The 5,683-nt window shown below is 36.5% G+C and overlaps 1 pseudogene; it reads right to left on the minus strand.

Moving 5' to 3' along the window:
• Positions 1-456: 456 nt before the first annotated feature.
• On the minus strand, positions 457-1,403 carry LOC142440406 (olfactory receptor 2T33-like; annotated as a pseudogene).
• Positions 1,404-5,683: the final 4,280 nt, after the last annotated feature.

Here is a 5,683-nt window from a genome sequence, read left to right on the forward strand (position 1 = left end):
AGGTTCATTGTTTGTACTGGTTTATTTTTTTGACATTTATTTTATCTTCACTATACAAGTTTAGATATACATGTATGTTTCAACTCATTATGGATATATTGAATAATATATCTTCATAGAAATTAATTATTTCCACATAATGAAAAAATATAGATTATATGGTTAATTACTGCACAATGTTTTATATACTGGTTAGTAAACTTACTACTATTGCTCATTTATTGAGGCCTTAGATTCAGAGCAAACAGACGACTAAAGAGTTTGACCCAAATCAAATGTAGTTAATTAATTAATCAAATGTAAAATTAATCATGTAAAACCATGCAAAGGTATTGCCAAGAAATGGATAGTATTTTGACTTAAAAAGGAGAGAAATTAAATGAAATCAATAGTGCAAAAAAACAATAATTTCGAACTATAACCTCTATCCAGCTACTGTGGCACAATTTTGAAAAATCATTCTGCATGTTGGCTTTGCAAACATTTTACCAGGAACCGCTTCAATGCCCCCTTAACATCTTTATTTCTCACACTGTATATAAGAGGGTTCAAGAGAGGTGTAAAGATGGTATAAATAGCTGAGACCACCTTATCATGAGCCTCTGACCTGTGAGACTTGGGCCTCATGTAGATGAACACGCCGGTCCCAAAAAAGAGTCCCACAACTGCAAGGTGAGAGGAGCAGGTGGTGAAGGCTTTTTTCCGGGCTGCAGCTGACCGCATTCGAAGCACTGCAGCCAGAATGAGGCTGTATGAGGCAAAAATGAGAGACAACGGGACCAAGAGCATCAGGATGCAGCAGACGTACATGAAAGATTCGAAGAACTTGGTGTCCGCACAGGCCAGGCGGATCAGTGCTGGCGCCTCACAGAAGAAGTGGTTGATTTCCCTAGAGTGGCAGTAAGGAAAGCTCAAAGTGATGGCAGCTTGCATTAGCCCATCAACTGCTCCAAGAAGCCATGAACCTGTTGTCATGAGCAAGAAGAGCCTCTGGTTCATAAGAATAGGGTAGCGCAGTGGATGACATATAGCCACGTAGCGGTCATAGGCCATGGCTGCCAAGAGGAAGCACTCACCACCTCCCAAAGAGATGAGCACGAATATCTGGCCTCCACAGTAGTGGGAGAGATGAACCTCGTGTCCATCAGGTAGTTGGCTGCCATTTTGGGAACGATAGTGGAGACCAGCATCATGTCCATGAGGGAAAGCTGGCTAAGCAAGAAGTACATGGGTGTGTGGAGTTGAGGGTCCACAAGGATGAGGGTAATCATCAGGGCATTGCCCATCAGTGAGGTGATGAAGATCAAGACCACCATTGCAAAGAGGAACTGGTGCAGCTTTGTGTGGTTAAAAAGCCCCAGAAGAATGAAACTTATTCCGATGCTGTTATTTGCATTTTCCATACCTCTGACGGTGCTTGGAAAACCTAAGAATGGTGAAGAAAGAAGATTTGTTTAAAAGGAACATTGGATATATTCTTACAAAAATTTGACTTATGTAATAACAGACATGGAGGGCAAATCATTACTTTAATCTTTCAGTACCGAACAAGATTTTTTTCCAGAGTTTCCTCTAGTCCATCTCTGCTTTTGCCACACAAGTCTTTTTGATTCACATAAAAATAACATGTTATTGAAGGGAGACGTCATACAGTGTAAGATATGACCTCGTACATTGTAAGATATGATGAAATAATAATAATTTATACATTTTAAGCGTTCATGAAGGAGGCGAGAATCGAGTGGGAGGGGAAAATGAGGAGCGGATAACAAGGGCTGAGTAGAAAGCAAATATTTTCAGGATGATGAGGGCAACACATGTGCAAATATTCCTGACACAATGGAAGTACGTATGGATTGTGATAAGAGTTGTATGAGCCACCAATTAAATGATTTTTAAAAATGACATATTAATTGGATATGTGAACGCCTTTTTAGATGCCATTGAGTGGGTTCCAACTCCTAGCGAGCCTCTACGCTCAGAATTGAAATCATTGTCTCCTGTGCCATGATCATGTATGTTGTCCCGTTTTAGCTGCTTCCCGCAGCAAACGTGTTCCTCTCTATGTATGGTTGAAAATGTTAATGAATGAAGATTTTATTTTGAGGACTCAGGTTTACCTGGCCCAAGCCATGGTATTTGCCTTTGCCTTAATGTATTTAAAAATTAAACAATGAATAAGGAAGATTGCAGAAGAATTGGTGCATGTGAATTATGGTGTTGGCAAAGATTGCTGCATGCACCATAGACCTTCAGAAGAACAAGTCCGTTTATTTTGGAGGAAGTGCAGCTCAAAAGCTCCTTAGAAGTGCATATAGTGAGACTTGACCTCAAATACTTTGTACGTGTTGTCAGGAGGGACCTCTGTCTAGGGGAAGTCATCCCATTTTGTGAATTACGGGATAAGAGAAAAAGAGGAAGACCTGCCAGGTGATGGAGCAGCACGGTGGCTGCAGTAACAATTGTGAGAATAGCACAGGACCAGGAAACGGATTGTTCTCTTGCAGTTTAATTCTCTGTGAGTCTGAACCACTCATACATACAGCAGTTAGCCAGGACAACAGTATGCTTCTTTACCACTGTATTTCTCTGTGAAATCCATCAAACATTGTCAGCATTTCTACTGCATTGAGTTGAAAGACAGATCTCTATTTTTTTTGGCTGCAGTTGAATTGAAGGTCAGAAACTTACGAGTTCAATCAGAGAAGTCCATTCTGGGTCAAGAAATACGGGCTAAGGAAAAGTGAGCTATAATGTGCTTGTATACCCTAATGAGTGGGAGCTAGAACTGTAAGGTCCTGTACATAATTTCTTAACAAACAAGATTAGTATTGGGGGGAAGTCATTACTGCCCTGAAGTCAGTCTACTTGTTTTTGTACTGTGAATACACCAGCTATTTTCTTAGACTGTTTTGGAGTCCTGGCTTCAAATTGGTGCATACTCTATACTCTGCTGAATTGATAACCAATTTTATTGCGCTGTGCCCTAGGTCAGCTTTCCAACATTACTCAGATGTCATGATTCTGTAAGTGTGATTTTGAAAATCTTCTTTAAATTTATAATTGAAGAAGATATCATTTTATACTGGCAGTATCTGAAAATAGTATATGAGACATCCCATTTTCTGGGGAAGTGGTTGAGTCTGACATTGTCAAATGTAATATCATGTAAAATAAATGTGCATTTTAAATTAAATCAGGAATTCTGAAATTCAGGGAATCCAAATGACTCATATGGTATACATATTTAAATATAACAATATTTATCTTTAAGCTACATGGATGTAGAAACCATTTATTTGACATCACATTTGAGTGTAAATGTCTATGACATTATTTAGTAGTTGGATATATTTGGGCCATATTGAGAGATTAGTCTGATTGTGTGTACATCAAGACATGGTAATATCTGTGTATTTTGAGATCATTTTAAGAAAACAATAATTGAGTGAATAGACAAATGCATGAATAAGAGAGTTATAAAAATGTACTGTTTAGATTCAACATTACTTTATTACTAGCTATGCATAGATTTTATCACCAAATATTTAAATAAAAAATTGCTATTCAACACACAGATCACAAATGAGATGTTATTTTCTCTAATCAATGGCCTAAAGTATTATTACGTATCAAAATTTTGCACACCCTAAGAGACGTTATTTTCTGCATCCTTTGGGATTTCTTTTTTCTGTGCCAACTGTCCATCTTCATGAATTTCTTTTGAACATAAAAGAAACACTCATAATAAGAGTTCCTTTAATTTTTATAAGACTATTGGGTTCCTTGGTTATTATTTTAAAATGTGTCCTTGTGTATTTAACAACGATTGTATATTAAGAATATTAACATATATTATTATTCATGTACTAAAATGCCTTACAATTAAAAATGTAGTAGGGAAAATATGAATATGACATGTGATTAAACAATATCAAAGAGAGAGAGATATGTCCAAAGACTGTCTGGTTATTTTTATTTTTTCCTATACATTGACAAATTAGATAAAAGCCTGTCTTCATGTACGGATGTGCTTTATACACAAAAAAAAAAGCCTGTCTTCATTTCTAGTTCTCTATAATATGTGACTAGAGAAAATTATTTCAGATCCATTACTTTATTATTATCTCTACTTTAATATCATGTTTGAGGAATAACAAAACTTCTCCTTTCCCAAATAGACACTCTATGTTACCCCTTGCAGAATAATATTTTGACCTGATCTAGGATGTTTTCCCCATAATTTACTCAAAACGTTTAAAGTCAAAGTCACACTTTTTTCACATCTACATAACTTGATAGAGGAACTCACACAAAACAATTTGATAACTAAGGCAAACAATGCTCAAAGTACTACGCTAACATTTGATACAGATTGCCTAATCATCCAATGTCCCAATAACTAAATTTGGAAAACGTTGGTACTGTTCTACATCTGCATATGAAGTACCAGAAAACTTAATTAACTTACTTTCCCCTCATTTCAAAAGTAGGAAGCAGGAGGTCAGATGCCTGGTTTTGAAACTAAACTCCAGAGTCATTCAGGCTTCACAGAACTTTTCTTCCAACAATCCTTTGAATAACGACAGAGCTTATATAGTAAAACAAACTAAAATAAATAATTCACTACCAAGCACATTGTTCTTAGATATTGGAAAGTCATCCTAATAATGGCTACCTCATGCACAATGAAAGCAAATGCTGCCCTGGCCTCTACAATCCTCATCATCAAGAGTTGACCCAAATAGCTTATATTTGCTGAGCTTTTAGAAGTAGGGGGTTAAGTATTACTTACTTATGCATTTAAACTGTACATCTGCTGAGTCATGTTGAGAATCACAGCAACATGCAAGTCTCAATGAGAGATTGAAATTGTCACCTAGATGCCGTGACTCTAAATCAAACCTGCACCTCCCACGTTGAAAGGAAGAATTCTACCACTTCATCATAAATGCCTTACCTCAAATATGAAAGCTATCCTGAATAATCTTTTTACAAAGTTATAATTACTCAAAGAAGACAAAATATCTGTTGTAGTCAGTTCAGTGGGCACAATCCCAATCCCTTGCAGTAATATCAGTGCACAATGTAAGCATAAAGAAAACGTGTACCTTAATAAATATATAAGAAAATAAATTTATAGAAACAAAGATTTGACAAAAGAAAACAGTAAATTTCTTCCCCTTTTGTAGTTTCAACACACACATTATTCTACGAGAGAGCCCAGAGATTCTACAGTTTGAGAAACAGTGCGGAGAGGGTGAGGATGAGAGTACATGAATCAGAAAGAGCAAACTTACAATCTCTACATGAGCATTTGTGAAATCTGTCAATTAGGCACCTCTTTCGCTTAAACCATATTTTAAGGTTAGTGCCCTTAAAATCACACAGGGCTGTTGTAATAATGAAATAAGGTAGCATACAGAGAATGCTAAATTAATTAATAAGAATACGTTTTCAATTAATGACAGCTAGGATGGATTTTTCTACACACACACACACACACACACACACACAGAAACTGACCCTTTTTCAAGAAGAAAGTGATAGAAAATCTTATAGATACCAGTAAATTATCCTTAGAGCTAGAGTATTACTTAAAAGTCAAGTATTATAAAAATCTGTGTACAGCTAACACCCCATTCACTACGTAATTGAGTTACAAGGAAGCACAGCTGTGACG

This window comes from Tenrec ecaudatus, chromosome 2, assembly GCF_050624435.1.
Source record: "Tenrec ecaudatus isolate mTenEca1 chromosome 2, mTenEca1.hap1, whole genome shotgun sequence".
Lineage (NCBI taxonomy): Eukaryota > Metazoa > Chordata > Mammalia > Afrosoricida > Tenrecidae > Tenrec > Tenrec ecaudatus.